At 44.4% G+C, this 24,109-nt stretch overlaps 1 protein-coding gene across 2 annotated transcripts in view; it reads left to right on the top strand.

Annotated features, from left to right (window-relative positions):
- The first annotated feature begins 2,300 nt into the window (after window positions 1–2,300).
- The window catches only part of ACOT11 (acyl-CoA thioesterase 11), a 108,514-nt gene continuing 86,705 nt past the window's right edge, over window positions 2,301–24,109 (top strand). The window contains exon 1 of one of the 2 annotated variants that reach the window (XM_030207136.1): window positions 2,301–2,348. The gene's annotated coding sequence lies outside the window, so the exon portion shown is untranslated. Of the gene's footprint in view, window positions 2,349–2,422; window positions 2,693–24,109 lie in introns of those variants that run through there. The other variant, XM_030207134.1, reaches the window with a different exon arrangement.

Raw genomic sequence — 24,109 nt, forward strand, 5'->3', positions numbered from 1 at the left:
CATGGACGTTGTCATGAGCCATGTTTGGTATAAAACTGGTGAGCTCCAGAGCAGGGCAGGCTTAACAATTAGGTAAGACTAGGCTGCTGCCTACAGTGGCAAAAAGCATCAGCAGTCAAAGGAAACAATAGATCCTCAGCTACAAAAACTCAAACAGCCTTCAGCACATTGTTTAACTGGCAGGGAGAGTGAGCCATTTTCAAATAGCCACCTCCCCAACACAAAGAAAAAGTCATATTTAAAATGATTACATCCTATTATGCATTTTGTTGTGCGATAAAAGCGGTGTGTCGAATTTATCTATACGGCTGGATTTAAGTTATCTGGGTTCTAAACGGTGGACTTCAATTCCCAAGGACACAAGAAGCATTATAAGCTATCTTCAGAAAAGAATTAAAAACCTTCTTTTTCAAGAAATATTATGGTTAATTATATGTGTTATTGATGTTCTATACTGCTTTGTAATTGTAAAACCTACCACTAGGAAGGAAAATGTGGGGTACAAATAAAACAAATAAATAAATAAAACATTACTGTAATTTCTCCTGTTAACTCTAAGCCACATTGAACTGCAACTTGTTTTTGGATAATTGTGGGATATAAGCAATGGTGTGCTGGAGCCGGTTGCTAAATTTTTAAACATTTTGCGAGCCGGTTGTTCAGGCAGTGCGAGCCGGTTGCTGTTGTTCAGGCAGGGCTCGCTCTCCCTCTTGCTCCCTGTTGGGCTCTCCCTCCCCCGAGCCGCAGGGTCCCAGCACATACCTGATGGCAACCACCCTGGTGCTCTAGTGGATTCTCCAGGGCAGGAAAGATCCCCAATCTTTCCTGCCTGCTGCTGGCGCTGACCCTTCTGCAGCTGCATAGCTCTTTAAAAATGGCTGACAAGACTTCCAGCAGTGGCCTCGTGAGACTTCCATTGAAGTCTTGCAAGGCCGCCGTGGTAAGTCTCGGCAGACATTTTAAAGATGATGCGGCTGCAGGAGGGTCAGCGCCAGCAGCGGGCAGGAAGCACTGGGGATCTTTCCTGCCCCAAGGCTCCACTGGACCAATAGGGTGGCTTCAGGAATGTGTCAGGAGAGCACCCTGTGGCTTGGAGGACCGGGGAGGAGGTGAGCGGCAGCAGTGGGCAGCAAAGACTGGGTATCTTTCATAGTAACATAGCAGATGACAGCAGAAAAAGACCTGCACGGTCCATCTAGTCTGCCCAACAAGATAAACTCATATGTGCTACTTCTTGTGTATACCTTACCTTGATTTGTATCTGCCATTTTCAGGACACAGACCGTAGAAGTCTTGCCCAGAACCAGCCCCGCCTCCCAATCTCGGCTAAGCTTCTGAGGATCCATTCCTTCTCCACAGGATTCCTTTATGTTTATCCCACGCATGCTTGAATTCCGTTACCGTTTTCATCTCCACCACCTCCCTCGGGAGGGCATTCCAAGTATCTACCACTCTCTCCGTGAAAAAATACTTCCTGACATTTTTCTTGAGTCTGCTCCCCTTCACTCTCATATCATGTCCTCTCGTTCTACCGCCCTCCCATCTCCGGAAAAGATTCGCTTGCGGATTAATACCTTTCCTGCCCCGATGTATCCACTAGTCCACGAGGGTAGCTTCAGTTCAGGTATGGGCTGGGACCCTGCGGCTCGGGAGACCAGGGGAGTGAGAAGGAGGTCTGGAATAGTTAGGTAGGGGGGTGGGGAGGATATTATAAAAAATTGTGAATTTGTATTTAATCTCACATTTTCAAACATGCCGGCTTTTGTATATGGATGAACACAGAAGAAGTATAAGAATGGAATAACTTCATAAATAGAGTAGTAATTTGTTATAACTCGTAATTGGTGTGTCATTTGGAGGGGCTGGTTATAGGGACACCCTAGCATGTATTTCTGTATCTCTTCCATAGGAGGAGCCGCTGAGCCTGGACTGATACTAAGGCAAAGCCAGAGTCCAAGAAGCAAAGTAAAGACATCTTAGGAGCACTTTTGATTTGTCGTTTGGCGTCACACCACTTTTAGTTGACCACCACAGCGGAGCACTGCAGGGAGATAAAAGTATTCCATTAGCTATACATTGGAAAAACCAAATCTACACGACAGATCTGGGGTCATTCAGGGACAAACTGAGCCAGTCTTGCTTTTACCAGTGCGCCGGTGGAAGTAAAACCAGGACTGGCTCAACTTGGCTCTGATGACCTGGATTCGTCATCCTCCATAGGCGCTTTTCAGATTCAAACTTTGGAAGCGGCTACAGCTGAAAGTTAAGGACTACAGGGGTCACTTTAGTCCAAACAGCGAAACTTTCCAGTGGCACCACACGGTCTGTAGTGTACTGAGCAGAGATTGGTAAGTGCCACCTTAAAAAAAAGAAATGTCCTCATAGGGTTTTAAGGAAGTAGCAGTGTGTGTGTGCATGCAGCAGCCAACCGGATCCAAAGTGCAGAAGGACGAGAGGTCTATCAAGGGGCTGAAAAGTCCGAGCAGGTGGTCCTGGCGTTTCTCCTTCAGGGCGGGATGAGCGAAGCATTTCAGTAAAAGAACAAAAGTGGTGCGGATCGGTGAAGACATTAGCTGTAGGCCCAGGGAACGCTGAATCCAGAGCAGAAGCAGCCCCCCCCCCCCCCGGGGATGACATGCTGATCCGGCCCGAGCAGCTGCTGATCCACCATCTCCACCTCTTTGCCCTCTAGGTAAGGCTGCCCAGCAGTATTTTTAAATCATTTGCACATCTTCAGATCTCAAGCTAAATGTGTGTGTGTGTGTGTGTGTGGGGGGGGGGGGGATATAAACATTTTTCACTGGCTGGGAAGACACGGCGCAACTTTCTTACCCTTTCAAAATAGCACTACGAGTTCAATATATAGAGGAGAAACAAAAACTTGAAATTGAGCAGCACTAAACTTGGATGGAAGCGATTAAAGTTAGAAATGAAACTAGGTAAAGTGTTTAGGGATAGTAAGATGGAAAAAAAAATAGTAACTGTGAGGGGACATATGTGTTCGCCCTCATTTTGCCCTTACTTCTTTATTAGTGTAGGCGGTGCAAAATAAGTCATAGGCAGACCTGCCATTTTGGGTGGGCCCTCTCCCCACCCAAGCCCCACCCCTGTACATACATACAATATAGTGTTTCTAATGACCCGATGTCTGCCCGTTTAAGCAGCGCATGATGCCTATAGGAATTGCCGCCAGCAGTAACTCTGAGGTAGACCGGGGGAGGGGGGGGGGGGGGGGGTCCACAGAGCCCCGCAGCTGCCAGGCCATGAGTGGAGAAGAGGGAGAGAGAGTAGTGAGGCGTCACCACTGAAGAGTTTTGGGGGCCTCATGGGCTACTGACTGGGTGGACCTGAGGCAAGAATGGGTGGGCCAGTGCCCACCCAGGCCCACCTTTAGCTACGCCACTGCGCCTGAATTCTATAAATGTCGCTTTAAATTGCACTTTCAAATTTATGCTTGCAATTTCATTGAATAATGAGCCAATTAGCATTGATAATTTGAATTTTAGCAATCAGCTGTTGGAGCTAATTGGCTTTAATATTTACATACGTACGTTTTATGCGCAGGTCCAAAAGGGGGCTCGGCTATGGGAGGGTCATGGGTGTTCCTCTAATTAGTGTGCGTTGTTATAGAATTTGGGGGATCTGTGCCTAGTTTAAGCACAGGGATTGACACCAGGATTTCATTGGTGTAAATGACTGCGCCTAAAGGTAGTTGCAGTTCCTGGCGCTATTCTATAAATGGTGCCTAATTTTGAGTGCCATTTATAGAATAACGCTTAATACTTTTTTCAATGTCTATTTTTTTTTACTTCATAATGTACCCACACATATTTATTTATTTTATTTATTTAGATTTTGCTCACACCTTTTTCAGTACTTTTGACTCGTAACCACTCGCCTCCACCTACCCTCCTCTCCTCCTTCCTGTACACATTAATTGATTTGATTTGCTTACTTTATTTTTTTTGTCTATTAGATTGTAAGCTCTTTGAGCAGGGACTGTCTTCTATGTTTGTGCAGCGCTGTAGAAATGCTAAATAGTAGTAGTAGTAGTAGTAACTCAAGGTGAGTTACATTCAGGTACTCTGGATATTTCTCTGTCCCAGGAGGGCTCACAATCTAAGTTTGTACCTGAGGCAATGGAGGGTTAAGTGACTTGGCCAAGATCACAAGGAGCAGCAGTGGGATTTGAATCGGCCACCTCTAACCACTAGGCCACTCCTCCACTCATGTAAATTGCATGTCTGTGTAAAAATAAGCTCATGTAATGCACATTTGTTCTTAAGGGCTTTTTAGGTTTTTGCAGACATTATTAGTGCATGAAACCAGCAAAAAAAAAAAAAAAAATCTAAAAAGAAAAGGCCTTAAAAACAAATGCACAATTTTGGAATAGTTTGTAAAAACACATAATGCAGAAGAAAGCCTGCAAAGTGGGAGGACTGGTGGGGAGGGGGGGGGGCTTTTACAGAGAATAAGATAGTTTTGTCAAAGAAAAGTAACTAGGGATAAAATGAGCACCTCTGTTTTGTGGTTGGGTGGAGGAGGGGGGAGTGTGATCCTTTATTTAAAACATTTCTATAAAATACTAGAGTTTAACTAGCTGTTACTTTTGTAATACTTTGGTGCTGCTAATATTAATGTTACTCTCAATTAGTAAAGATTTCTTTTTTTATTTTTTTTTATTTGTACCCCGCACTTTTTCCCACTCATGGCAGGCTCAATGCGGCAGGCAATGGAGGGTTAAGTGATTTGCCCAGAGTCACAAGGAGCTGCCTGGGCCGGGAATCGAACTCAGTTCCTCAGGACCAAAGTCCACCACCCTAACCACTAGGCCACTCCTCCACTTTTAACTAATTAACCTCCAATTAAATATTCTTTTTTTTTTTTAAAGTGGCGGAGGTGTGAGGGAATGTAATATAATTCTCGATTTAGAACCTCCTCCTTTCAAGAACTCTGTACAGGGCAAGGACAAATAATCACGTTAGCTAAATGAGATAGCATACAACAGCTCCAAATAAAATGATTGACAATCAAATGAAAAATATTAATTGCAAAACCAGGTAACCTGATTGACCCCACAATGCCGTTTCTAGTCCTGTCAAGCCAGTGGTTCCTACACCTGGTCCTGGAGGCACCCTAGCCAGTCAGGTTTTCAGGATACCTATAATAAATATTCATGAGAGAGATCTGCATGCAAACCTCGCTCATGACTATTCATTGTGGGTATTCTGAAAACCTGAGTGGCTAGGGAACCTCCAGGACCAAGTCTAAGAACCACTGGGCTAAGCATAAGCAATGATGTCCCTTGCAGCACTCCTTACAAATTAGTCTGAAACTTCTGTCTGAAGTTGAACTCCTTATCATCCTTCACAAGCTTTGAATTTGATGGCAAGAAACAGGCCAATAGGTAGGTACTGGTCCTGAAAATGATCACTCACCATTTCACCAGTCAGGATAAGTGAGTGGTCGATAACACAAAGTTCTGCCCCTGGGGCTTGTTCACAAAGCCCCTCACTGGTCTGTAGTCATGAATCTGGACCATCAGATAGAAAGGTCCCAAAACAGTCGAGGTGAGAAAAACCAGGCAGAGTAACTCAAATTGAATTTACTTTTTCTAGAAGGAAACGATGGGATGATTTTAAAATTTGGGTGACTCTTTCCCATCTGGACCGTGGGAGCAGCCAGCTTCCAAAATGACTGACGGTGCTAAAGGCAGCCCAAATTAATAGGGCTGTAAGTTAACTGCAGTTAACTCTGAGGGTCTTTAAGGCACATTAGCGTTTTTAGAGCGCACTGATTAGCATATTTTATATGTCATTTTAAATCATGTTGGATGCATATTTAAATGTATTTATTTTATTTTTTATTTTTGTTACATTTGTACCCCGCGCTTTCCCACTCATGGCAGGCAATGGAGGGTTAAGTGACTTGCCCAGAGTCACAAGGAGCTGCCTGTGCTGGGAATTGAACTCAGTTCCTCAGGACCAAAGTCCACCACCCTAACCACTAGGCCACTCCTCCACTGTTGCTACTATTTGAGATTCTACATGGAATGTTTCAACATTCCATGTCGAAGTCGGCCCTTGCAGATCGCCAATGTGGCCGCGCAGGCTTCTGCTTCTGTGAGTCTGAGACTCACAGAAACAGAAGCCTGCGCAGCCTTCTACATGGAATGTTGCAAGTGGAATAGCAACATTCCGTGTAGAATCTCCAATAGTAGCAGCATTCCATGTAGAATCTCCAATAGTATCTATTTTATTTTTGTTACATTTATACCCCGCGCTTTCCCACTCATGGCAGGCTCAATTTGGCTTACATGGGGCAATGGAGGGTTAAGTGACTTGCCCACAGTCACAAGGAGCTGCCTGTGCCTGAAGTGGGAATCGAACTCAGTTCCTCAGGACCAAAGTCCACCACCCTAACCACTAGGCCACTCCTCCACTGTTGCTACTATTTGAGATTCTACATGGAATGTTCCAACATTCCATGTAGAACTCGGCCCTTGCAGATCACCAATGTGGCCGCGTAGGCTTCTGCTTCTGTGAGTCTGACGTCCTGCACGTACGTGCAGGACGTCAGACTCACAGAAACAGAAGCCTGCGCAGCCATGGAATGTTGCTAGTGGAATAGCAACATTCCATGTAGAATCTCCAATAGTATCTATTTTATTTTTGTTACATTTGTACCCCGCGTTTTCCCACTCATGGCAGGCTCAATGCGGCTTACATGGGGCAATGGAGGGTTAAGTGACTTGCCCAGAGTCACAAGGAGCTGCCTGTGCTGGGAATCAAACTCAGTTCCTCAGGACCAAAGTCCACCACCCTAACCTCTAGGCCACTCCTCCACTCCTAATGTATTTACATATCTTGTGTTTATATTAAATAGTGATGTTTTTCTTTTATAAAAAAATGTTTTAGACTCCTGAGGCAGGTCTGTGGCCGAAACACAGTACTGTGTCGAGTCTGTGAAATAAAGCTGTTCTTTCACCACCGTAGTCCCGTTTCCCTGGAGTCATTGGCCTACTTCCTATCAGATTGTTTCGCTTTCGCGGGAGTTAGTGTTCATCCGCCTCGGTGGATTGCCTCATCCTAAACGCTAGAGATGCCCATAGGAATATATGGGTGTCTCTAGTGTTTAGCGCATGCTTATTTTTAGCATGTGCTAAAAACGCTACTGCGCCTTAGTAAAAGGACCCCTGTGTAATTAATTTTTTTCATCACAATAATTAATACATGTTGCAGCATCGCCTGTCTCTTCCAAGCATTTCTTTTGCTCTCTTTCACTCCCAACCCCTGTCTTCGGCATGATCTGGCATCTTTCCCCCCCACCTGCGATTCAGCATCACCCCCCCCCCCCCAATGCCAGTCTGTCGGTCCCTAGCAGCAGCAGCAGCGTTGCACATATGCTGCTTGCAGCCTGCTCCAAAGCATTCCTTCTGACCCATCTTGCCTATGCAGAAACAGGAAGTGATGTCAGAGGAGGAGGGACAGTCCAGAAGGAAAGCTTTGGAGCAGGCTGCACGCAGCGTATGTGCAATGCTGCCGCGGGCCAACAGAAGACCACCTTTAATGTAGACCGGGGGTGGGACTGAGAAGGGGGGCAGATGGTTTATCATCTTTTTTTTGTGATGTGTTATGTTTTTTTCTAGGGGGCTATTTTGTTAAGGGGGTTATGTTGTGGGAGGGGCCATTTTGTCAAGGGCTATTTTGTTCTGGGCCAGTTTGTCAGGGTGACGATTTGGGCGCATATTGTGTTGGAATAGCGCCTAGCAAGATGTGCGTGCAAATTCAAATTGGTGCCAATTATTGGCACAGATTGTCTCATTAACCAACTTACTGGGGTGCAGATCTTGGATTGGCGTCCAATTTTGGGTGTCATATATGGTATCCATGTGTACCTAACAGAGTAGACCAGTTCCACGTACCTTATTCAACTGTACATATAATTTCCCTTCATTCTAGCGGCTCGTTAATTTGTCTTACCCATCTTTTCTGTCTGTCCCACCAGCTCTTCCTCTCCGATACCTAATAAGAATTTCTCCAAATGGTTTAGTTTTGTGCGTACTGTGGCAGGAATGAATCTCACTCCTAAGCCCCAGGGTATGAGGAATATGATCTCAGTCTCTCATATTTACTGTTAACGTTCGCCGTTGTCATTGCATTGTGCCAAAGCGTGTCTTTCTGGAATTCATATGATGTCATATGTATAGGCAACTTATCCAGGTGCGCGTGAAATTCTTTTTGATCAAGTCTGTGGCGCCCAAAACGATGGGAACTCTTTCTGTATTTTTCTGCCACGTTTTCTTGGTCTTGGACTGCATTTCTTGGTACTTGAGGATCTTCTCTTCTCTCTCTATGTGACTCGCAGAGAAATTGCTTAGGACCGACAAATCTATGATTAATGCCATTCTGGTGTTTTCAGTGGCGTACCAAGGGGGGGGGCGGTGGGGGCGGTCCGCCCCGGGTGCACGCCACTGGGGGGTGCCACGGCGTGCGCCTGCTGCGCGAGTTCGCTAACTTCTCTTGTTCGCTGCAGCTCCCTCTGCCCCGGAACAGGTTACTTCCTGTTCCGGGGCAGAGGGAGCTGCAGCGAATGAGCAAAGTTAGTAAACTCGCAGCAGGCGTGCGCTGCGGCACCCCCCCCCCCAGCGGCATGCACCCGGGGGGGGGCTCTTTCGCGGGGGGGGGGGCTCCTCGCTGCATTGGGGGGGTGCTGCACCCGGGGGGGCGGGGCTCCGCCCCCCCTAAGAACGCCACTGGGTGTTTTTCTCTTTTGCTGCTGTGTCCAGTTTTCTTGAATCCAGTTTATTAATCTGTCGGGATGGGGACATCCCAGGTTATCATAACCTCTTCATTTCCCACAATTCTTTTCCGGTACACTAATGTAATGCTTTACAGAGTTTCCCATTAATTTGATGTACCACCTTGTTATGCCTTTCTGTATAAAGATTTTCCACCATCGACACTTTGCAGCCCAACTACAAGATGAGTAACCATTTCCAGCTCTTTCTTACAAAATTTACAAATTTACGTTGTAACCATTTTTTCCACGTGTGTGAACTGCCTCGTCTGTAATCCACTGTCTTGGGCTACGACCAGTGGTTCCCAAACCTGGTCCTGGAGGCACCCCCAGCCAGTCAGGTTTTCAGGATCAGGGCTGCCAAGAGACCGAGCCGGGACAGGGCCACCACCACTGCTGCCCCCCCCCCCCCCAGGATCGCTTCCACTGCTGCTGCCCGCTGCTTCCTCCAATGCTGCTCTTCTTCACTCTGATGCATGGCCTGTCCTTGTGGCTGCTTTTTTTTCTCACATTGCGCATACTCGGTTTCAAAACCAAGCATGCGCGGCTTCAGGGGAAAATCTGCCTCTTGGTAGGCAAGGCAGCAGAGTGATGAAGAGAAGCGCTGGAGGAAGAGCTCTTCTGCTGGGGGGGGGCCCTCGCCAGCCAAACCAGAGGCCCTGGCCCGAAGTCCAGCCTCCAAGGGGGGCTCGGCGTCAGAGTTTTCTCTCTCCTGCTCCTGTTGGGACGCGATCATCCAGGTCCCATCAGGAGCAGGAGAGAGAGACCATGGCGCCGGGCCCCCCCTTGGAAGCCCGGGGAATTTTGCCCTCACACCCTCCCCCCCTCTCGGTGACCCTGTTCAGGATGCCCACAGTGAATATTCATGAAAGAGATTTGCATGCACTGCCTCCTCGGTATGTCAGTCTCTCTCGTGAATCGTCATTGCGGGTATCCTGAAAACCGACTGGCTGGGGTGCCTCCTGGACCAGGCTTGGGGACCACTAGTTTAAGACTATCAATCTCATCCTTAGGTTTCAGTTCTTCAATGAATGTTCTCAGATGTTGCCTTGCAAAGTGTTTCTTTTGTATTGTGCTGACATTGTATCATTTCTGTTATATAAATATTTTACCATGTTGCTTGTTAGGGTAGAATGTTCTACTGTGTTTTTGTAACACGTATATTGCTGATACTGTATCATTGCTAGTACTAGGATTTAATTTTACTATCTTCAGGTTTACCTCATTGTTTTACTGGCTGTACACTGACATTTGGTTATTAGGCATGTTTCACCCATTTGGCAGAGTCTGTTAGAGAGGCCTATCCCTGTGTCTGTCTGTTTGTCTACCCATTTGTTTGCATAGGTTTCTTTGTGCTTGTGCAAAGAAACCTATGCATTCCAGTAAAGGTACTTAACAGGCCACGGGGAAGAAAAGCAGGAAAGGAAGAAGGCCACAAAATGGTCAAAAGGAGCAGCTGCCACCAGCAGAAGAAACTAGCAAAGCTGAGCAGTGGCAAAGATTGCCGGAGCCTTGTTGTCGTTCAGTTGTACCTACACTTGCAGGTCCCGTCATGATGTCTGACATACTGATTGACAGGGCTGATACACTCAAGGTTTTAGACAGCAAACTTTCTTCCACTACACATGTCTCAAATGTTGTAAGGTCATGTTATAACCCACTCGTCACCTTTTCTCCACTCGTCGCTTAGAATTATCATTCAGTCGCTAGTTATCTCTAGGTTAGATTATTGCAATGCCCTTCTTTAAGGAGTAACAGTCCAAGATTCTGCTCACCTTCAGCTTGTACAAAATTCCTCCATACGTTTACTGACAAAATCATAGAAATTTGACCATGTTATGCCCCTTGTGACTCTGGGCAAATCACTTAACCCTCCGTTGTGCCTGGTACAAAATAAGTACCTGAATATATGTAAACCGCTTTGAATGTAGTTGCAAAAACCTCAGAAAGGCGGTATGTCAAGTACCAGTTCCCTTTCCCTATTTGAGATTCTAGATGGAATGTTGCTACTATTGAGAATCTGTTGCTACTATTTGAGATTCTACATGGAATGTTGCTATTCTACTAGCAACATTCATTCCATGTAGAAGCCTGCCCTTGCAGATCAGGAACGCGGCTGCGCAGGCTTCTGTTTCTGTGAGTCTGACGTCCTGCATGGAATGCTGCTAGTGGAGGAGTAGCCTAGTGGCTAGTACAGTGGACTTTGATCCTGGGGAACTGAGTTCAATTCCCACTGCAGCTCCTTGTGACTCTGGGCAAGTCACTTAACCCTCCTTTGCCCCTGGTACAAACAAGTACCTGTATATACTATGTAAACCGCTTTGAATGTAGTTGCAAAAACCTCAGAAAGGCAGTATATCAAGTCCCATTTCCCTTTCCTTTAGTAGGAATGGGTACTGGTTGCTAGTCACTCACTGTATCGAGCTCTGGACAGTCGCCCTGTTTATCAAGGTTAATAATACTGTGTACACAGACTAGAAGCCCTCGTTCTTCTGCTCATAATGTATTACTTGTTCCATCATTTAGGCAGATTTGTTTTGATACCACTCAATAAAAGCTATTTAGTATCAATGGCCCCAAACTTTGGAATTTGCTACTGCTTTATCTGATTAGAATGTAACCTTGACAGGTTCAAGTTGGATTTAAAGATGTTCCTTTTAAAGGATGCCTGTGGCCCTGAGGCTGTATAATTTTACTTTCCCTCATACTCGGGCAATATTGGTGCATGCTTCAGCGTTCAGTTGCTGCAGGGCAGCAATCCTTCTCCCCTCCTACCTACCAAATTGAAATGTTACTTCTCTCTCTTTCAATATCTTATCCATATTGTTCTTTTCCTGAGGAGTAGCCTAGTGGTTAGTGCAGTGGACTTTGATCCTGGGGAACTGAGTTCAATTCCCACTGCAGCTCCTTGTGACTCTGGGCAAGTCACTTAACCCTCCATTGCCCCTGGTACAAAATAAGTACCTGAATATATGTAAACCGCTTTGAATGTAGTTGCAAAAACCTCAGAAATTGCGGTATATCAAGTCCCAGTTCCCTGTCCCTATTTGTAATTCTACATGGAATGTTGCTACTATTGGAGATTCTACATGGAATGTTACTATTCCACTAGCAACATTCCATGTAGAAGCCTGCCTTTGCAGATCAGCTGCGCAGGCTTCTGTTTTGTGCAGGACGTCAGACTCACAGAAACAGAAGCCTGCGCGGCCGCATTGCTGATCTGCAAGGGCAGGCTTCTACAGGGAATGTTGCTAGTGGAGGAGTAGCCTAGTGGTTAGTGCTGTGGACTTTGATCCTGGGGAACTGGGTTCAATTCCCACTGCAGCTCCTTGTGACTCTGGGCAAGTCACTTAACCCTCCTTTGCCCCTGGTACAAAATAAGTACCTGAATATATGTAAACCACTTTGAATGTAGTTGCAAAAACCTCAGAAATTGTGGTATATCAAGTCCCATTTCCCCTTTTTGTTATATTGTATTGTGAGCCGCTCAGATGGTATATGCCTATGGTGCGGTGTATCAAGTGAAAATAAAACTTGTCAGTAAAAGAATGCAACAAAGGCGGCAGCCATAGTGAAGACTGGAAGGGGTTGCTGGCCTAAAGCCATCCCCTGCCAGAAAAAGAATTGAGCATGGCCACAGTACCTGCTGACAAGGGACGGGAGCCCCCTGGCAGGCTCCACCAATCTTCAGCGTGGTTTTACTTGATGTATGAGTGATTTAGAGGGGCATTTTAGATATGACGTCTAAGTCCAACGTTGGATGTTTTGCTAAAAATGTCCACAATTCAAGTGGGTAATGTAGCCATTTTCAAAACAGAAAAACGTCTTTTTTTTTTTTTTTTTTTTTTCCGAAAATGGCTATTTGCTAGATGTTTTTGTGCTCTGGGTGTTTATCTTTTTGGTACATTCTTGAAAAAAAAAATCCAAGTGAAAAAAACGCACAAAATCAAGCCATTGGGATGTAGGAGGAGCCATCATTCTTAGTAGATTAGCCACTTAGACATCTCAGGAAAGCAGTGGGGCACCCTAGGGGGCACTGCAGTGGACTTAGTGCTCCCAGGTACACATCTCACCATTGCTCCCTTTATTTTGACTGTTGAGCCCCCCCAAAACCCACAGCCCCCCAGGGCCGGTGCAGCTCGGTAAGTGCGGTAAGAGTGGCGGGGGGGGGGGGGGGAGTGCAGACCTCTGGAGGGCATCACAAGCCATGCTTAGCAGCAGCTACTACTACTACTATTTAACATTTCTAGAGCGCTACTAGGGTTGCGCAGCGCTGTACAATTTAACAAAGAGAGACAGTCCCTGCTCAAAGAGCTTACAATCTAATAGATAAGAGTGAGACATATAGGACAATCAAGCCATTGTGACATCACTGATGAGGCTGGCTCTCAGGCATTGGTGGAATGAGGCATTATGACATCACAATCTCAGCTCTGGTTAAATCACTGCTATATGTAATACTACTACTACTACTACTACTTAACATTTCTAGAGCGCTACTAGGGTTGCGCAGCGCTGTACAGTTTAACAAAGAAGGACAGCTCACAGTTCCAGTCGCAGCCCCCTTTTTGTTCCTGCCGCCCTGCGTTTAAATCTCATTTACCTCAAAGCTGCAGCATAAGTAAAAGAAGCAGGCTGCCTCGGGCCTTCCTTCGCTGTATCCTGCCCTCCTCTGACGTAACTTCTTGTTTCCATGAGGGCAGGCACAGTGAGGGAAAGTCCGAGGCGGCCTGCTTCTTTTACTTATGCTGCCGCTTTGAGGTAAGAGATTTAAACAGAGGGCGACAGGAATAAAAAGGGGCAGTTGCAGGAGTTGAGGCTGGAACTTGGGGCTGAAAAGGGGGGGGGGGGGGGGTCAGGTCAGTGGGGGGCTGGAACTAGCAGCAGCAGCAGCAGCTGAGAAGGGGGCTAAGGCTGGAACTTGGGGACTGAAAAGCAGGGGCAGGTGGGAGAAGGGGGCTGGGGCTGAAACTGGGGCTAAAAAGGTGGGACAGGTGAGAGAAAGGCAAGGAGGTTGGATAAAACAGGAGCCAAAGTGAACCTATTTAGTCCACTGTATGAGCTGAAGCCAGTAGGTGGATCTTGACGGTAGTAGGCGAGCTTGCTGTGGTTTTAGTACATCCAAAACACAATAGCGAAAGGTTATTAGAAATAAGGGACTGTCTATGCATGATCCATCTGTAACAGGTCTAAAGCTGTAACTGTAGTGCCTTAAAAGGTGGAGGAGAAAAGATTTCTTAAAACTTATTGGACAGCTGTTTAATTTATTTGAAAACATCCCAAATGGAGATATAAATACAATCGTATTGATAAAACCACTATCTGGAGCTTTGAGGTTCCCATTTATGTAATTGGTCATTATAGATTTCTTTATTGGAATCTCTAGTAAACCACTGGGGAGACACCCACAAACTAAATTCTCAAATTTCAAACGTCTGTGAATGGTTGAATATTTATTAATCAAGTTTGGATTTCCCTGTGTGATTATAAATACAAATATCATGAAATAACAATTGAATATTACTAAAACAGCTTCAAAAATTATTGTAGCTGGTAGAAACACAATTGTAAACTTTGCATTTTGTGCTCATTTTTCTACACTGTTCTATGCAATACAGATGGCCAAATCTTAGTGAGGATATCCTGTTTCCTGATAGGTCATCTTAACTGTTGTAATCTGCCTTGAGAAGCCTGGTGTTATAAAGATGATGGAATATATTGAAATTAAATGGAAGTAGAATTAAACTCTCCTTTCACTGGGACACATGGAATCACACCTTCATTTGTTTTGCAGAAGTTTACCTTTTAGATTATTCAGTTTTGAACATGTTTCAGGGACAAGTGGTTTTATACGTTAAAATAAAAATAAATATTTTGTTTCGTGCAGACCTCTTTTGTTTAAACGTAACTAAATGGGCTATAAGCCCCTAATTCAGTCCATTGGTTTTCTTATATTTTGTTCTTGTGATGACTTTTATACTGTGCCAAAACTGAAAACTCTTTATCAGGTTTTATCATCCTCACTTTAATATTCTCTCATCTCTTGTTTGTCCTGTTTCTGTCCTAATTAGATTGTAAGCTCTGTCGAGCAGGGACTGTCTCTTCATGTTCAAGTGTACAGCGCTGCGTACGTCTAGTAGCACTTTAGAAATGATAAGTAGTAGTAGTAGGGATTCCGGAATCTTGCTACTCTTTAGGATTCTGCATGGAATCTTACTACTATGGAATTCCGGAATCTTGCTACTCTTTAGGATTCTGCACGGAATCTTGCTACTCTTTGTCCTTATCCCTTATTTGTTCTGTTTTTCTGTCCTAATTAGATTGTAAGCTCTGTCGAGCAGGGACTGTCTCTTCATGTTCAAGTGTACAGCGCTGCGTATGTCTAGTAGCGCTTTAGAAATGATAAGTAGTAGTAGTAATAGTAGTAATAAAAGGAGCTTATTGTGAACACGATCCACCCTAAAACGGTTGTTTTGTGGCTGTACATGAGGAATTGTTATATATAAGTACATAAGTACATAAGTAGTGCCATACTGGGAAAGACCAAAGGTCCATCTAGCCCAGCATCCTGTCACCGACAGTGGCCAATCCAGGTCAAGGGCACCTGGCACGCTCCCCAAACGTAAAAACATTCCAGACAAGTTATACCTAAAAATGCGGAATTTTTCCAAGTCCATTTAATAGCGGTCTATGGACTTGTCCTTTAGGAATCTATCTAACCCCTTTTTAAACTCCGTCAAGCTAACCGCCCGTACCACGTTCTCCGGCAACGAATTCCAGAGTCTAATTACACGTTGGGTGAAGAAAAATTTTCTCCGATTCGTTTTAAATTTACCACACTGTAGCTTCAACTCATGCCCTCTAGTCCTAGTATTTTTGGATAGCGTGAACAGTCGCTTCACATCCACCCGATCCATTCCACTCATTATTTTATACACTTCTATCATATCTCCCCTCAGCCGTCTCTTCTCCAAGCTGAAAAGCCCTAGTCTTCTCAGCCTCTCTTCATAGGAAAGTCATCCCATCCCCACTATCATTTTCGTCGCCCTTCGCTGTACCTTTTCCAATTCTACTATATCTTTTTTGAGATACGGAGACCAGTACTGAACACAATACTCCAGGTGCGGTCGCACCATGGAGCGATACAACGGCATTATAACATCCGCACACCTGGACTCCATACCCTTCCTAATAACACCCAACATTCTATTCGCTTTCCTAGCCGCAGCAGCACACTGAGCAGAAGGTTTCAGCGTATCATCGACGACGACACCCAGATCCCTTTCTTGATCCGTAACTCCTAACGCGGAACCTTGCAAGACGTAGCTATAATCGGGTTCCTCTTACCCACATGCATCACTTTGCACTTGTCAACATTGAACTTCATCTGCCACTTGCACGCCCATTCTCCCAGTCTCGCAAGGTCCTCCTGTAATCGTTCACATTCCTCCTGCGACTTGACGACCCTGAATAATTTTGTGTCATCGGCGAATTTAATTACCTCACTAGTTATTCCCATCTCTAGGTCATTTATAAATACATTAAAAAGCAACGGACCCAGCACAGACCCCTGCGGGACCCCACTAACTACCCTCCTCCACTGAGAATACTGGCCACGCAATCCTACTCTCTGCTTCCTATCTTTCAACCAGTTCTTAATCCATAATAATACTCTACCTCCGATTCCATGACTCTGCAATTTCTTCAGGAGTCTTTTGTGCGGCACTTGTCAAACGCCTTCTGAAAATCCAGATATACAATATCAACCGGCTCCCCATTGTCCACATGTTTGCTTACCCCCTCAAAAAAATGCATTAGATTGGTGAGGCAAGACTTCCCTTCACTAAATCCGTGCTGACTTTGTCTCATCAGTCCATGTTTTTGTATATGCTCTGCAATTTTATTCTTAATAATAGCCTCCACCATCTTGCCCGGCACCGACGTCAGACTCGCCGGTCTATAATTTCCCGGATCTCCTCTGGAACCCTTCTTAAAAATCGGAGTAACATTGGCTACCCTCCAGTCTTCCGGTACTACACTCGATTTTAGGGACAGATTGCATATTTCTAACAGTAGCTCCGCAAGTTCATTTTTTAGTTCTATTAATACTCTGGGATGAATACCATCAGGTCCCGGTGATTTACTACTCTTCAGCTTGCTGAACTGACCCATTACATCCTCCAAGGTTACAGAGAATTTGTTTAGTTTCTCCGACTCCCCCGCTTCAAATATTCTTTCCGGCACCGGTGTCCCCCCCAAATCCTCCTCGGTGAAGACCGAAGCAAAGAATTCATTTAATTTCTCCGCTACGGCTTTGTCCTCCTTGATCGCCCCTTTAACACCATTTTCGTCCAGCGGCCCAACCGACTCTTTGGCCGGTTTCCTGCTTTTAATGTATCTAAAAAAAATTTTTACTATGTATTTTGCTTCCAACGCTAATTTCTTCTCAAAGTCCTTTTTTGCCCTCCTTATCTCCGCTTTGCATTTGGCTTGGCATTCCTTATGATCTATCCTGTTACTTTCAGTTGGTTCTCTTCTCCACTTTCTGAAGGATTGTTTTTTGGCTCTAATGATTTCCTTTATCTTACTGTTTAGCCACGCCGGCTGACGTTTAGTCTTTTTTCCCTTTTTTCTAATACGTGGAATATATTTGTCCTGAACCTCCAGGATGGTGTTTTTAAACAGCATCCACGCCTGATGCAAGTTTTTTACTCTGCAAGCTGCTCCTTTCAGTCTTTTTTTCACCATTTTTCTCATTTTGTCGTAATCACCTTTTCTATAGTTAAACGCTAGTGTACTTGATTTCCTAGTTTCACTTCCTTCAATGCCAGAAGAAGGGCAACCTTCGAAAGCTAATCAAGAAATGTATTAAGTTATGTCCAATAAAAAAGGTATCATCTTATTTTCTTTTCCATGTTTTATTTTGTTTGATTTCTATTGAATGCCAATATCAAAACCGATCATATTATGATCACTGTTATCAAGCGGCCCTCGTATCGTTACCCCCTGCACTAGATCATGAGCACCACTAAGGACTAAGTCTAGTATTTTTCCTTCTCTTGTCGGCTCCTGAACTAGCTGTTCCATGAAGCTGTCCTTGATTTCATCAAGAAATCTTATGTCCCTTGCGTGTACAGATGTTACATTAACCCAGTCTATATGCGGGTAATTGAAATCCCCCATTATTATTGTGTTGCCCAGTTTGTTTGCGTCCCTGATTTCCTTTAACATTTCCGCATCCGTCTGTTCGTCCTGGCCAGGCGGACGGTAGTACACTCCTATCACTATCCTTTTCCCCTTTGCACATGGAATTTCAATCCACAGTGATTCCAAGGAGTGTTTTGTTTCCTGCAGAATTTTCAATCTATTTGATTCAAGGCTCTCGTTAATATACAATGCTACCCCTCCACCAATCCGATTCACCCTATCACTACGATATAATTTGTACCCCGGTATGACAGTGAATAAATAAGTATATGTTTTTGTACTTAATCATGCATCCAAAGTTTATATAATCCTTCCAAGAAGTCCAGTTAATCGTTTAACTTATTAGTGGAACGTAACCACAGAGGCATGGTACAGTCACATTTTCATTATGGTAATTGACATTTCACCCATTAGATTGTAAGCTCTTTTGAGCAGGGACTGTCCTTTTTTGTTAAACTGTACAGCGCTGCGTAACCCTAGTAGTGCTCTAGAAATGTTAAGTAGTAGTAGTAATACTAGGGTCCAGCTAAGGAACAGGCTATTTAAGTCTTCACTGGACCAAACTTGCTTTCCTTGTGCCATTACCATCCAGCTGGATAGGCAGTGTCTTAAAAGGTGGAGGATAAAGGATTTTTAAAAAAGCATTTATATCCCATATTATCCCACGCAAAGTCGAGTTTAATGTGGCTTACATTTGAAAATACAGTGAGACAGAATAATAGAATTCAGTTATTCATGGAAGTAAGTGGATGAATATGTCTGAAACATTTAACAAAGTTGAGATTAGCATAGATACCCAGCAGGGCATTTAAAAGTCTAATGATGTCGCATGTTCAGAAATCATAGCCATAAGTATAGGCAGTTATTCAAAGATGATCACATGCACACACCAGAACAGGCATCCATCACATTGCAAAAGTAAACAACAACTTCTACAGAGTACATCCAAAATTAAATTTTTAATTTTCTCATTTCCATCTTCCAAAATTCCAGACTGCAGATCAGCAGGACCCAAAGCACTCCAAAACAAGTAAAATCAGAAACAACACAGTTTATACCTAATTTTTCAACCACCCTTAGGATTCACCTTTGGGTTTAAAAAGCTAAACCATGTGCATGTAAGGTCTGGATAAGCAAATTTAAAACAATCAAATTTTAAAGCAAATGCCCATAATTTGTAATACGTGGTAGCAATAATGAAACAATGATGGAATATTCACATAGCAGTCAGCCTGAGCCAACAGATTTATTTTCCATGGAACATAATTAACTTTCTATGAACTTGGTGGTTAATAGCGTGCTATACTGGACAATGTTGGCACATTTAGACTAATACTAGACAGAACTTCTGCATGAAGGAAGCCCTTTCCTCATTGTTTAATACTTCTCTGTGAAATAGTAGTAATTAAAAAAAGGCAAGTGCATTTTTATAATATACACAGTCCTCAAAACAAAAGGAGCAAGTTCCCATATGCCATTTTTTTTTCTTTTGATGTAGGCACAGGAAAAAAAACAACAACTTTTAAATGCTCCTAGGTTTCATAAGTCATAAATAAGAAAATAAAGAAATAGATAGAAACTCAAATGTTGAGATTTTAGTGGCCCTTTAACAGGAGTGTTTGGGGTGGGGTTGCAGGGGACTGGAAATACAATGGAATAAAGGATACCGCCTTTCTGTGGATACAACCAAAGTGGTTTACATATATTATGTGCAGGTACTTTATGGAGAGTTCAGCAAACACTCCCCCGCCTCTTCCATTTTCCCTCAGGGCTTGTAAAATACATTTTTATAATCTGGGAAATGGGAGGAGGTGAGCACGGCACGCACTCCACTTACTTCTAGCAGTGATTCTGCTGCTGCAGGCACCAACTTCTGATCCTGGTCTTCATCACCCCCTCCCCCTCCAAGTGGCTGGGCAGCCAATAAACCACTTGATCACTTCATTTTGGGTTGCTGTGGTGCCAGGGTATGAGCTGTGGGATCATGGTTTTTATCGCACAGCTTCAGCCTCATGGCAGCCCACGATGAAGTGCAAAATTAAAACCTCCACTGGTCCAACAGTAGGTGGTCCAAAGTTTTTTTTTGCCAGACTTGCTCAGTGGTAGCTACGCCCCTGGTTGGGCAATGCAAGGACATAACGAGGCATGGGCCTCCCTCCTCCACAGACTCTCCCTCCTACAGCACCTTCTCCTATTTGAGTGTTTACTCCTGGTCTTGCTGTATACACCTGCAGTGTAGCTTAGTGGTTAGTGCAGTGGACTTTGATCCTAGGGAACTGGGTTCAATGCCCACTGCAGCTCCTTGTGACTCTGGGCAAGTCACTTAACCCTCCATTACCCCTGGTACAAGTAAGTACCTGTATATACCATGTAAACTGCTTTGAATGTAGTTGCAAAAACCACAGAAAGGCAGTATATCGAGTCCCATTTCCCCTTCCCTTTAAATAATTAGGATTACAGGGGCCCTTTTACTAAGCTGCGCAAGCGTCTACATGCACCCAACGTGTGCCAAAATAGAGTTGCTGCCCAGCTATCGCGTGACTCTTGCGGTAATTTTATTTTTGGCGTGCATCCGATGCACGTAGGTCATTACAGCCTGGTTACCGCGTGAGTCTTTACCGCTAGGGCCAATGGCTGGCGGTAAGGTCTCAGACCCAAAATGGATGCGCGACAATTTTGATTTTGCCACACGTCCATTTTCAGCAAAATTTTTTTAAAAAGGCCTTTTTTTTTCCAGGCGCGCTGAAAAATGGATCGGCGCGCTCCCAAAACCCCCGCCTACACTACCGCAAGCCATCTCTCAGCGCACCATAGTAAAAGGAACCCACAGTTTGTAAATTGCACCTGTACATAAGTAACGCCACACTGGGAAAAGACCAAGGGTCCATCGAGCCCAGCATCCTGTCCACGACAGCGGCCAATCCAGGCCAAGGGCACCTGGCAAGCTTCCCAAACGTACAAACATTCTATACATGTTATTCCCGGAATTGTGGATTTTTCCCAAGTCCATTTAGTAGCGGTTCATGGACTTGTACTGTGACATCTAAAGGCCCCCATCAGACAACATCCTTTGCCCTGGGGCCTGTGTGAAGAGGCTGGGGTAGATTGGTAGAGCAGGTCCCTCTAGAGGTTAAATCTAGAGGAGATTTAGTCGGGTTTTAAGAGATGGGCCCTTATTTGCTTGGTCTTTCCATAAGCAAATTAATGACACTAATAAATGACTATTCAATGGGAACAATAAAATAAGAAAAAAAGTGACAAGTAGTTGACTGGAAAGCTGTATAATTAAGGCCAAGTTAATGATGGGGACTGGCTTCTTCCAAAGGAAGAGTAATCAGAGCCACATCAGATGTCTAAGCATTTGAAGTAAGCCTTTAAAAAAGTATATTTTTAACATAATGAAGACAGCAACATCATTGTATCTGTCAAGTTAAATTGCCTTCTGACGCATTTACTTATCCCCATGGAAAAGAGCATACTCCATCTGTTCAAATATTCTACTCTGAATATTCTTGAATATTTTGTCATAAACGTACAAGGCATTATTTAAAGGCTACTCCTTTCCGCAGTTTAGAACAAATAATTACTGTAGATTGCATAGGATTTCGATTTGGTTCACGTCTTTCAGCTGTAGCCCAAGGTGAGATGCATTGGGCAGGGGTGTTGGCAGAAGTCCCTTTTTGAGGGGCTGAGGATGGACTGAGGGGGGAATGCATTTTCTGTCATCTCTTCTCCCCTCAATGCCCAGCCCCCTCCCAGAAGCATTAAATCTTATCGTTGCTGGCAAGGATGCTCAAGCCACACCAGCCGAAGCAGGCCACTGTCCCAGCCTCCTCCCATGCTGCCTGAACAGCGAAGAAGTCAGCGACATGCTTCACGCTGCTGAACTGAGCGTGCATAAGAATGCCGGCTTTGGCGGCTGAAGCATGCCACCGCCGACTTTGCTGCTCAGGCGGCACAGGAGGAGGCCTGGGCACTGGACCGCTTCAGCTGGTAGGCATCCCTGCCAGCCATTCCATGAGTGCCACTGCATTCAGGTAAGCTAGGCATTTACCTGTCCCTGGAAGGCTCGCAATCTAAATTTGTACCTTAGGCAACGGAGGCGTAAGTAATTTGCCCAAGATTACAAGGAGAGCAGCAGGATTTGAACCAGGTTTCCCTGGTTGTCAGCTTGGGGCCTCTTTTACTACACTGTGCTAGCGATTCCCAGTGCGACAAATGAGGGGAAGCCCGTTCAATTCCTATGGGCTTCCTCTCATTTGCCATGTGATAATTGCTAGTGCGGCTTTATAAAAGAAGACCTTAGTGTTCTAACCACGAGGGTTTAAATCCCATTGCTGCTCGTTGTGATCAAGGACAAGTCACTTTATCCTCCATTGGTTTAGGTACAGACTGAGGAGGTAATTCTATAAATTGGTGCCAATTTTTGACTCAAAAAATGCTGCTCCAGATAAAACATCAAAATTTGGTGGTGGTTTGTCCTATTCCCGCCAAAAGATAGTATTTTACATATGACTCTACTATACAAGTTTGTATACCGGCTTTTAACCTTTGCAAGCGATTTTGTCAAAGAAAACATAACTAGAACCTTCAATCTTAATACAACATTTACAAGGAAACTGTAGGAAAAAAAGAGGCCCCCAAAGCTAATTTTGGGCCCTCAAGGCTAAAAAAAAAAAGCCTTGCACCTAACTTATGGAGATCTGGAAAAATCAGGACATATAAAAATTCAACAACCCAAAAACATGACATCTTTATAACGGAAATAAAGTCTCAAAATCCAGTTCTGATTGGGCTCAAGGACAAACATAATTATTATGTTGCAAGGGAAAGGACATTCTGCTGGGAACTTTACAGAAAGTTAGACAACTCCAAACTGTCTGTAGAAACAGCCAGAAGCTGGTTTCCAGATCTGATATAATAAGCCCTGCTAAAACAGAAAAAAACAGCACAAAGGGCCTTTAAAAACGAAGGGAACAAAATTCTTTCATTGAAAAAATAACTTTAATAGTGAACTTTGATTGAAGAAAGACCCGACACGGGCCGTGTTTCGGTGCTGCCGCACCTGCGTCAGGGGTCACACCAATGACAAGAGAGGATTCTACAGACAGTTTTCAAACGTCCTGATGTTTTCAATGATATATTCCTCCGAGTATCATACGATATGGAACTTGGTATCCTCCGAATATAATGTATAGCTAAACGCACACCATCAGTGTGAGTATCAATTAGACAAAGAGAGCGTTTCTGTAGAATCCTCTCTTGTCATTGGTGTGACCCCTGACGCAGGTGCGGCACCACCGAAACACAGCCCGTGTTGGGTCTTTCTTCAATCAAAGTTCATTATTAAAGTTATTTTTTCAATGAAAGAATTTTGTTCCCTTCGTTTTTAAAAAGGCCTTTTGTGCTGTTTTTTTCTGTTTTGACCTTTTTTGCACTTTGTTCCCTCTCTTTGTTACATTATAATAAGCCCTGCTAACACAGGCCCCACGTTTACCACAGCTTAGTAAAAGGATGCCTTGGCACAATGGCAATGCAGCTGCACGCCAACCCACCACGGCAAGTTTTGAAGACTCACACGAAATACACTAGATTTTGGCAAGTGATGAAATATAAGTGCTGGGCATTAAGGAGTTAATTTTGTCAAAAGGGCGCCTATGTGAAAAGTCTGAAAAGACATCTTATTTTTATGCAAGCAACCTAGGCACCCTATCAGCCTTATTTTTGAAAGTGATGGGCGCCCAGATTTCGACCCTAATTGGGAGATAGGCGCCCATCTCGCAAAGGCGCCCAAAACGGTATAATCGAAAGCCGATTTTGGGCGTCTTTAACTGCACTCCGTCGCGGGAACGAACAAAGTTGATGGGGCGTGTCAGAGGCGTGGTGAAGGCAGGACTGGGGTGTGTTTATCGGCTGAGGAGAAATGGGCACCTTTGGCCGATTAATCAAAAAAAGAAGTGCGTTTTTATCGCAAATTTAGGTCACTTTTTTGGACCCTTTTTTTCACGAACCAGTCCCAAAAAAGTGCCCTAAATGACCAGATGACCACCGGAGGGAATCGGGGATGACCACCCCAGTGGTCACTAACCCCCTCCCACCAAAA

The sequence above is a fragment of the Microcaecilia unicolor genome, chromosome 6, assembly GCF_901765095.1.
Source record: "Microcaecilia unicolor chromosome 6, aMicUni1.1, whole genome shotgun sequence".
Taxonomy (NCBI): Eukaryota; Metazoa; Chordata; class Amphibia; order Gymnophiona; family Siphonopidae; genus Microcaecilia; species Microcaecilia unicolor.